Source organism: Rattus norvegicus, chromosome 19, assembly GCF_036323735.1.
Source record: "Rattus norvegicus strain BN/NHsdMcwi chromosome 19, GRCr8, whole genome shotgun sequence".
NCBI classification, from domain to species: Eukaryota; Metazoa; Chordata; class Mammalia; order Rodentia; family Muridae; genus Rattus; species Rattus norvegicus.
Genome location: NC_086037.1, coordinates 50286221 through 50297666, shown reverse-complemented (window position 1 = coordinate 50297666; position 11446 = coordinate 50286221).

The following is an 11446-nucleotide window of genomic DNA, read 5'->3' as shown; positions in this document are numbered from 1 at the left end:
CCATAGCCAACTGTTGAAGTGGTGTGCGCATGCGTGTGCCTCTGTGTGTGTGTGTGTGTGTGTGTGTGTGTGTGTGTGTGTGTGTCTGCTCATTCGCTCTTCAGTGTGCATGGGTGCACACATTGTCAATGCAGGGATGAGTGTGAAGATCAGAGGACAGACTTGGGTGTTGGCCCTCCACTTCCACCTTGTTTGAGATAGGGTCTCTTTGTCTCCACCCGTGTGCAGGTCACAGGCTAGCTGGCTAGCAAGCTCCTGTGAATTCTTCACTAGAATAAGAACACTAGGATTCCATGTACTTGTACGACATGTTCAACTTTTATGTGGATTCTGGGGATTCAAACTTAGGTCCTCATGCTTGTGTCGAAAGCTTTTTATACACTGAGCCATTTCTCCAGCCCCATTGAAGTATTTTTAACTGTCAGTCAGGCCTGAAGCTTTGTAATGTGATCATTAAGCGATTCCTTGTTCAGAGAGAACAGCCAAGTGTGCCCACTGGTCCCTGTGTGGGGGTCAGCAGCTTTTCTTTGGAACATGAATTGGGCATTGTCATGGTGAGGTAGGACCCAGTCCACAGGCAGGGGAGAGAACACTTCTTTCCCAGTGCCGACCTTCATTCCTAGCTCAGAATGTAGTTCTTTTGGATTCTGAGCTTTTCAGATAATTGTGTCGGGTTACACAAGGTTTCAAGATATGGACACTCAAAGAAAGCCCTGACAGGAGCAGGCTGAAAGGCTCCAGCAGCAGCATTCGCTTTAAAGTATTTGAGGGACAATTCAGGTGTTTCCAGCCATGCACGATTCTCAAATAAAGCGATGAGCAAGGGCAGCCAACAGTTCAGCATGCATGTACCATTCCCCATAGAAATAAGCAAGTCGAGAGCTGGATTTCATACTGAAAGGAAATCTCCTCCCAGAGCCCTGTAGGGCCAGTGGGGGTCAGCTGCAGAGCCAGTGTCTGGAACAGGCCTGGCACAAACTTGGAAATCTCAGCACTATAGGATCCATCTCTCCTCCTCCCTGCTCTCTACCCCCTCCCTCCCCCTCCTTCTCCTGTCCACCAGCCTGCCTTTCCCCCATTACTCTTCTCCTTTCTCCCCTCCCCCCTCCACCTCTGCTTTCCTTTCTACACCTTCACTGGGTAAATACAAGCCTTTAGTTTTCCAAGAAACATAAAATAAAAATTGAATTATGGGCAGGCAAAGCCTTAAAAAATCTTTGGTTCCTAGGACTCTCTAGGCACATTTTTCACACTCCATGATTTTTATTTCATTTGCCTCCTGGGAGCAGCCCTCCAGCCATTGTGTTGTGTAAGGGGGCTGGTTCCAAACACCTTGTCCCCGACTAGAGACACAGAGTAAATTTTATCTAGCTCTGAGGAGAGTTCTGGAAGGATGACATTGTGTTCCAAGCCTCAGTAGCTGCAGTCAACAGAAGGAAGGATGCCGGACTCTCACCAAGGACGCTAAGAGACTATTTTAAACACTGGATGCTAGTACTTCTTGCTTAAAGCACAGAACAGTCATAAAAACCTCTTAACAAGGAAAAATTAATGGGTGCAAAATGTCTTGAGTGTAGCAAATAAAAACGAAACCAAAACAAAGAAGTACCCCTCCCCCAATCCACAGGGGATGTGGATAATTCATTATGTTGAAGGGATAGCACTACCGGAAGTGAACCTTTCTTTCCTGGGCCACACAACCAACAAAGAGCCTCATACATGCCAGGCAAGTGGTTTGCCACTGAGCTGCATCCCTAGGTGAGGAAAACCAACTTTTTTATAAAAACAATCCAATGAGTGGTTATTTACTTTATAAAAGACGATTTCCTGGTTGTTTTTTGTTTTTGTTTTTATTTGTTTATTTGTCTTGTTTTGTTTTTGAGGCAGGGTTTCTCTGTGTAGCCCTGGATGTCCTGGAACTCACTCTGTAGACCAAGCTGGCTTTGAACTCAGAGATCTGCCTGCCTCTGCCTTCTGAGTGCTGGGATTAAAGGTGTCCATTATCACTACCTAGCTCAGGTCCCTCTTGGTATTGCATAAAATCTCCCCAGTTTTATTTTATAGTAGGCTTCACATAAGAACAACACCATTGGGGTGGTGGTGAGGAGGCAAAGGCAGGTGGATCCCTGGGTTTGAGGACAGCCTTGTCTACAGATCAAGTTCCAGGACAACCAGGGCTACACAGAAAAACCCTGTCTAGAAAAACAAAACAAAAGCATAACACCATCTCTGTCTCCTTCCTCCATCATTGGGGTGGGGTCTCGATATGTAGCCCAAGATGGCTTCACATTTATTGTCCTTCTGCATTGCTGTCCTGTGCATCTTCCGAATGTTGAGATGGCAGGCGTGTCCCGCATGCCCGGCTCTGCAGGCACTTCCTGTGTGCTCACTGTGTTCTCTCATCTGTTAGGGAAGCGGTAGAGAACAGAGAAAGGTGATTCCTCTCTGTGGTTTCCCCTTCCTGGGATCTGGCTAGAGGAACAAGCCTGAATCAGATCATGGCAGAGAGAACTAGAAAGCAGAGTTCCTCTGTGCTCAGGGATTGGGGCCCTCTACTTTGAGGCTCAGAGAAAGATTTTCTGGTTGAAGTGATATTACCACAGGTTTCAGTTCTGCTGGTTAAGGCCCAGCTAGGATGATCTCCCCCACCACCCCAACCCAGGAGGTGCCTCTGGCAGTTCTCAGAGCTAGGAGAGCCTGCCTAGGGTGGAGGGAGCTGAGTCTTTCCAGGAAAGGAAGGGAAGCCAGTAAAGTACAGAGGTCAGCTGCAGTTAGCGGGGCAGGCAATGTCTTGAAGACTGATGGGTTCAATTCTAATTTCACAGTATAAAGAAATACAGCTTCTTTGGGAGAAGGAAGAATCGATGATTGTAAGCAGGAAATAAAATCATGTACTTTTACATTTCTTTTGTCTCTTTTTTTCATGTGTGTATCATGTATGTGTGCAGCTAAGTATACACATAAAACCTATAGATTGACATTGACATTGAATGTCAGTTACTCTACACCACCAGATAGTGGTGGTGCACAACCTTTGACCCCAGCAGTAGCGAGTCAGTGGTAATGGATTTTTGAGTTCAAGGCCAGCCTGGTCTACAGAGTGAGTCCCAGGACAGCCGAGCTACACAGAGAAACCCTGTCTCTAAAAACAAAAAATGAACAAAATTTGTCTGAGTGTGGTGGCACACACCTTTAATCCTAGCACTTGGGAGGGAGGCAGAGGCAGGCATCTCTCTGTGAGTCTGAGGTCAGCCTAGTTTACAGAGTGGGTTCCAGGTCAGCTGAGGCTAAGTCGTGAGATTCTGTCTCAAAAGAAAAAAAAAGTTATTTGGTAGTGTGTGTATGATGTGGGAGGGGCATGTGTGCCACAGAGCATGTGTGAATGTGTGGAGGTCAGAGGTCATCCTTCTGGACTTGGTTTTCTCCTACCTTAACTTGGGTTCTGGAGACTAAACTCAGGTCATCAAGGGTTTAGTCTACTGAGCCATCTTGCCTGCCCAGTTATTATTTTAAGATAGAGAGGGTGTCTTGAATCTGGGGCTTGTCAATTCCCCTAGATTGGCAGCAAATTCTAAGAGTTCTGTCTCTTTCTCTCCAGAGCTGGGATTATCCTCCTAGCTTTTCCGTGGATGTTGAGGATGAAACTCATTTGACATTTTGCCAGCTAAACAAACCATCTCCCCAACTCTCCCCTCCTTCCTAAGGTCTCCATAGGCTGTGAGGACATGGGAGTGGGGATGAGTCCCCAGTGAAAGCAATAAGACCGGTTGGTTGGTAGTGGTGCTCACCAGGGAGGAGATGCTAGTGGGCATTCAGGTAAGCTGAATGGATGGGCTTACTCTGCAAGATCCACTGAAGGAGGTACTGTGACCCAGATAAAGTGGTTCCAGACAAGAAGAACTCTGATTGGCCACCTCCCACCCATGATAATTCGATAATTAAATTGATGAAATGAAATGATCAAACATTGGGGTTGGGGAGTTCGCAAGGCCCTGAGTTCGGTCCCCATCTCCGAAAAAAAGAAAGAAAAAAAAAAAAAGAAATGATCAAACAGATTTAGAGGACTTGTGTCACTAGCTGATGTCTGGCAGATCTGAGTTGGAAACAAGTAACTACTGGTCCACCCTGAGACAGGAGCTTGGTTCTCAAAAGCTTGAGAGCACGTGGCCCTGACTGACACTCTCCTCTGGCTCAGGGTAGAATGAGTCCACTCTGTCTTTATAGTGTAGCTTCTTACAGTTCCCAGGAATCATGGTAGCTGGCTCATGGTCTCCCACTCAAGTGTGATCCGAGCTTTAAACCAATTTGGACACATAGGCACTTTTTCCTTTATGGTTAAGGCTCTTCTATGGTGGGAAGACCTGCCCTATGGATTAGAGGCAAGGACTCTGGTAGGAAGAAGCCTGAGGGGCTGGCTTCTGACCCAGAAAGAACGAAGGTCTCATGTTTTCACAGAAAATGGCCCTACGGAGAGAGCAGTTAGGACAACATTCTCAGGAAAGGGTAATCTATTAGAAAAGGCCTGAGGGTGAAGCCAGGGCTGCTGGCTCATTCCAGGGGACAAGAATGGACTCACATGCTAGGGAGGTGGACAGAAGGGGCTGAACAGGGCCTTAGCAGTCATGCTTGCTTTGTGTTTCCACTAATCCCAAAGCAAAGGGACTCTGGGAGGATCTTGGTGTTTTTGTTTTGTTTTGTTTTGTTTTTTGAGTCATGGTCTCCCCATGTAGCCCAGGCTCACCTTAAAATCACAACCCTCCTCTTGATCTACCTTCTGAGCACTGAGTTTACAGCATGCATCTCCAAATCGGCTGCTCCCTCGAGGGTATTCAGTAAGACTGATATGACTGCTTTTTTCACTTATATTATCATTCATTCATTCATTCATTCATTCATTCATTCAGAGTCTCTGTGTCTGTGTGTTCCTATGTGAGGAAGTCAGAAGAGTACTTACATGAATTGGTTCATCTCTTCTACCACATAGGGCCTGGGGAGGAGCTGGGGATTGAACTTGTGTCTTTGGGCTTGCCAGCAAGTACTTTACCTGTTGAGCCATCTTATCAGGACAGGATGTTCTTTTACAGTAGGTAGAGTTAGTTCTTTCTGGCATTTCTCAGACATCAGTCTTGATGACAAGACTGGGGACCTGAGGCTAAGGAGAACTCAGAAAATCTCCTGGAAAGCAGACTTGGGTGAAAGCAATCTTCTTCTCTGGGAGTCTCCTTCATAGGAACATGGGACTGGAGGTGGGAGGAATCTGAGCTGTTACTTGAGTTTTTTTTATTTAAATAAAAACAGCTGTCAGTTATATAAAAACATATAATTGGTTGTATATCTGTGCATGAACCCTTATTTGAAATTCACTTTATTTGTTTCCTATTGCTGCCACAACAAATTACCACAAATTTAGTGGCTTTACTACCACACAAGTTTGTCTTCCTGAAGTTCTGGAGATTTGAAGTTTGAAATGGCTTCCCTGGGTTAAAGGTAAAGTAACAGCAGTCTGGTTCCTCTGGAGGCTGTACGGGTAGATCTATTTCCTTGCCTTTTTTGGCTTCTAGAACCTTTTTTCTTTGAATCGTGGCTCCTTTTTGAATCTTCACTGCTGGCAGTGTAGTATCTTCAAATCTTTCTGACTTCTGTTTCCATTGTCCTTCCACTGATCTTCCTGCCTCCCTGTGTTAAGGACTCTTGTGATTATCCTGAGTCTCTGTTTCTGAGACCCGTAACACCATTTCATTTGCAAAACCCCTTTAAACCTATAAGGTCACATATTCACAGTGTCTAGGGATTAGGGTAGGACACCCTTTGGAGCTTTTTCAGATAATCCTGGCAATGGGAGGATGGACCAACAGTAGGCAGGTTGATTTTAGGGAGACTAGACAGGAAGATGCTTTGAGGTCACCAAGAAAGATGCTGGCGATCAGGCCCAGATAGAGGGAGGGAAATGGACATAGGACATGTTTCAGAGGGAGGACAACTTGACCTTGGGTCTGTCTGGGTTCAGTAAAGAACCGTATACCTATGGGCTGAGCATGGGTGTCTCCTATAGGCCCAGGCATTTGAACTTTTGGTCCCAGGTAGTGCTGTTTGGAGTTTTAGGAGGTGCAGCTTTGCTGGAGGAAGTGCGTCTCTGGGAGCAGGCTCTGACAGACTCTAGCTGGGCTATGCTTCAGTTTGTGCTCTCTGCTGCACGGCTGTGGTAAGTGATGCTCTCTCTTGGCTTTCTGTTGCTGCTGCTGTGCCTGCCACTTATTGCCATGTTTCCATGCTGTGATGAACTCTTATCCGTCTGCAACCAAAAGCTCAAACGAACAGTTTTCTAGAAGCTGCTTTAGGTCCTGATGGAGTAGCACAGCAAGAAATTAATGCAGAAGTCAATGCCAAGAGTGTTTCTTTGAGGAATCTGGCCAAGTTCTTTTGTGGATGAAGATGGAAGACTTTGAAAGTTTGGACTAGAAAAGCAGTTTAACGTTTAAGTCAAAAAACTTAATGGGGGGCATCCTAGCAGGACCCTGGAAGTCCAGATGTTGGCATTGTCAAACATCTTCATCCTCAATATCGTATAAAAATTGTTTTCCATCACCTCTGATTGGTTACTAAAGAGCTGATTCAGCCAGTAGCTGGGCAGAGGAGGAGGGAGGACAGAACTTCCAACCCTAGTCAGGGGTTCCTAAAGAGAGGAGAGAGGTGGGTGGCGAGGGAGGGAGAGGGAGATCGAGAGCGGGGATGGGAGGAAGTGAAGTTGTATTGTATGGTATACCATGTGGAAGGACCAGGAGTCACCACCATGAGAATACACATGGAGCAGAGTGAGCCAAAAAAAAGATTTAGATTGCAGGTAATAGACCGTGTGGCTTGGAAGTAGGTGAAGTAGGTGGCTTTAGAGGATTAGAATAGATGAGCATATATATGCCCAGTGTTAGAGCTTGAAGCCTTTTAATAGGTCTTTGTGTCATTTATTTGGAAGCTAAAACAGGGTAGAGTGGACATAGAAATACCCTGTCATCATTTGGGAACAAGGGGGATGAACCTCCCCCTGCCCCAGTACTTTTATATTTGGTGCCCAACGTGGGACCAAATGTAAATGAAATTGGGGGGTTGTTTCCTCTTCACTAGTTTGGTTAGTAGAGCATGAAACTCTTAATCTCAGAACTGTGGGTTTGTGCCTCACATTGGGCACCAAATATAAATATAATCCTGATTTTTTTCTATGCCCCCAAATAAGTGACACAGAGATCATATAATTATTAATAAACTGGAAGCACTAAGATGCGCAGGTTCTGAGCTATTCTAACCCAGCTATGCTGGCCTGGACCACTTCCAGCCACACGCCCTACTACTTGCCATCCGAGTCTTTCCCTGACTAGCTCTGGTCCATGTGTGTCCTCATGGCTGCTCTCTATCCTGACCTCATGGCAAATACTCCTGTTCCTTCCTCTCTCTCTCTCTCTCTCTCTCTCTCTCTCTCTCTCTCTCTCTCTCTCTCCCCTTGGGATCCACCGATGGGTTCGGAAGTCCTGCCCTATCTCTTCTCCTGCCCAGCTATTGTCTGAATCAGCTCTTTATTAACCAATCAAAGTTGAAGAAAAACAATTTTTACCCATTGCTGAGGCAGATGATGCTCTGATAATCATGACCATGCCAACGTCTAGACTGAAACCAGATCTCTGGGCACAGTAATCAGCCTCCAAATACACTGTGCACAAAACTATCAAGTAAAATTTACAACGTGTATGTTTCCGTTCCTAGAGATAAGCTGCCAAGTGAGATTGCTGCTAATGTATTCAAGGAGTGCATGGTCATTCTGGCTTTCAATGCAAGAGTGAAGGGTCACAACTCTCCCTTTGCAGTTTCAGAGAGCCACTGAGGCCAGGCAGCGTGTGGCAGAGGGAATTCTTGCATTAAAGCCCTGAGAGAGGGAGGAAGGACCTGACAGGCCACTGCATGAGGCTGTGAAAGTGAAGTCTGGGTTACAGTGGAGACTCCAAGATGTTGGAGATGCCAAGCTGTAAGACATCTGCCAAGGAAAGCCTTAGATAGGTAAAGGAACCAGTCCAAGACAGATGTATCTTGTAAGCTGCAAAGCTTGAGGAGCAGAGCTATGTAAGCTCTCTGAGACCAGATACTGACCTTCAGGATTTGGTGTTTTCGCTGCTGGGTTCCAGTCTTGCTTCGGTCTAGTATTTCTTCTCTATGCCCCCGTTCCTCTCCTTTGAAATGATAATGTATATTCTGTGCTGGTATATGTTGAAGAATATAATTTGCGTTTCTATTTTACAGAGGGTTACAATTAAGAGATTGCCTTGAGGGATGGTTGTGGTGGCACACGCCTTTAACTCCAGCACTTGAGAGGCAGAGGCAGGTGGATCTCTGTTAATTTGAAGCCAGTCTGGTCTAAGTAATGAGTTTCAGGCCAGCCAGGGAAAAGTAGTCTCAAAAACAAAACCATAAACTACAACAACAATAGCAAATAAACAAAACCATTACCTGAGTCTCAGGAGAGATCCTGGCTTTAAGCAGTGTTGAGACTATGAGGACTTTTGAAGTCTGACTAAATGCATTTTGCATCAAAATAAGGCTACTGGTTTATGGGGCCAGAAAGTAAAATGTAGTGGTTTGAGTGAGAAATGTCTCCCATATGCTTAGGCAATTGAATACTTGGTCCCCAGCTGATGGCACTGTTTGGGGATGGTTAGGAGGTACAGCCTTGCTGAAGGAAGTGTGCCACTGGGAACAGATTGAGAGATCACGGTGACATTGTACTTCCAGTTTGCTTTCTCTGCTTCCTGCTTCCCACTCTCAGTTTTCCTGCCCCTGCTATTCTGCCTTCTGCTTGCCACCATGCTTCCCTTCCATGGCCTATTCATCCCTCTGCAACCGTAATACCAAATAAATGCTTCTGTGATCTGACTCAGTCGTGGTGTTGTCAACACGGCTGCAGAAAGGAACTAATATCTCTGTGAAGATACCGACTGAGATGGGTCGCTGAGTGGATGTAGTGCTTCCCAAAAAGCTCAACTGGGGTAGAGCTCTCCAGGAGGACCAGGCTTTTGGTAACAACTAAGAAGGAATATAGAGCCCTGTCACATGTAGGACACTCTCTAGACATGCAGGAGATGTATCCTGGAGGTAGGAGACTCTAGGGTGTAGAAGGCTATGACTCTTGGGTCTTTCCTTGCTGGGGACACTTATTAGCCCTTCCTGCACTTTCATTTCTCTATTTGATCCTGGGTTCTCCATTTCCAGATAACAACTGAGGAGTCATATGTGTCTCTGAAGCCAGAGTAACCTTGATATTATCTTCATTCACATTTGAGCGTTATTAGTCAGTCCTGAAAGGAAGACTTTAAATTATAGAGAGGTTAACTTGTGTAAAGACCTAAATTGGCATGTGACAGAGCAGAGTTATGTCATGTTTACATCACACATGTGACTTACACATTCTTAGCAATGAAATACTTTCTGTCCCTATCTGCCCAGGGTGGGAGGTAGCTACCCCAGGGACTTACCATTTTAGAGCTTTGGAAGCTGTCCTAGAACTCACTAGGTGGACCAGGCTGGCCTCAACCTCATCGAGATCTACTGCCTCCGCCTTCCAGTGCTGGGAGTAATGCTGCTACGCTCATCAGGGCATGAGAATTTCTAAGGAACCCGACTTAACAAGGAAGTCCTACAAAGGGAAGGAGGCTAGAGGGTCTGTCCGAGGCAGTTCCAGAAGGAGCCCCCAGAGTCCCAACTTGAAAAATCTTTGTGGCTTGGGGCAATAGCTATGGCTTCAGTAGCAGAGAGGAAACCTGACAGGAGAGTGGTATGTGTGTGTGTGTTTTCAAGTCCTTTGGAATAATCTGGGAAGAGAGAATCTAGTGGAGGAGACCTATATTGAATTTGCAAAAGATGGGAGTTTCTAGAAGGATTTATGCTTGATTTAAGGGCAATAAAGAATTTAGGTATTTTGGGGCTGGAGCAATGGCTCAGTGGTTAGCAGCATGTACTTCTTTTGTAGAGGATCTGAGTTTGGTTCCCAGCAACCATGTTTAGGGTCTCACAACCACCTGTAACTCCAGCTCCAAAAGGATCTGACATCTTTGGCCTCCTGAAGCACAGACATGAACACATATAATACATAATAATAACTGTCATTTTGAGACAGAATCTATGTAGCCCTGAGTGGCTTGAAACTATATACAGACCAGGCTGGCCTTAAGCTCACAGAGATCCTCTTGCTTCTGCCTCCTGAGTGCTGGGATCAAAGCCACAAGTCAAAATTCCTGGCACCAAAATAAGTCTTTTTATTTATTTATTTTTTTGAATGGCTCTAATTTTATTACTGGACAAATTAATTCAGACACAAGTAAATCTCTAGGTTAAAAATGTTGAAATCCGGCTGGGGATTTAGCTCAGTGGTAGAGTGCTTACCTAGGAAGCGCAAGGCCCTGGGTTCGGTCCCCAGCTCCGAAAAAAAAAGAACCAAAAAAAAAATGTTGAAATCCATCTGGTTGGACTGATCGATGACTGCGATTCAGTAGAAATCCTCAGTCTTACCATAGTGTGACTCCTTACAGACCCAGCTTCGCTCTCCTCCAGTGTCTTCTCTTAGAGTTGTACCTGATTTTGTTACCAGTTTTCATCCAAATCCATGAGGAATAGGACAATTTTGCTTTTGTTTCTTTGCCAGGAATCGCTTGATTCTGAAAGTCTTGTGAAAAGACATGGCGAGGATCTGAATCAGGCGCCGAGTGCACAATGGCGGAGGAAAGGAGAAGAGAAAAGCAGTCTTTTTATTTTTAATTAAAAAATGTACATTGGTATTTTGTCTGGATGTATGTCTGTGTGAGAGTGTCAGATCTTGGAGTTACAGACAGCTGTCATACATGTGCTGGGATTTGAACCTGGGTCCTTTAGAAGAGTATTTAGTGCTCTTAACTGCTCCCAGCCCCCCTGGCCCACAAATAAATATTTTTCTAAAGATTTATTTTAGTTATGATATATGTGTGTGTGTGTGTGTGTGTGTGTGTATGTATGTATGTACGCATGAAGCACCAGAAGAGGGAAGAACATCCCATGGCAGATGGTTGTGAGCCCCCTTGCTCTTAACCTATGAGCCACCTCTTCAACTCCCCTCAAATAAATCTTTAAAAAACAATTCTTGGTGTAATGGCAAATGCTTTAATTTTAACACTCTGAAGCCTGAGGCAGGCAGATCTGTGAGTTTGAGGACAGCCTTGTTTACATAGTGAGTTTCAGGCCAGCTAGGGCTATCTGTCTCAACCCTACACCTCCAAACAAAAACAAAAGCAAAAGCAAAAAGCCCCCAAAAATTCGAACAAAAAATAAATTAGACATTTTGTGTTATCAACACTAAGTTCTTACACTTCACGCTGTAATGTAAGACATTACAGTTGTTGCTCACACTTTCAGTTATGTAAAGCATTTGTCTAGGTCT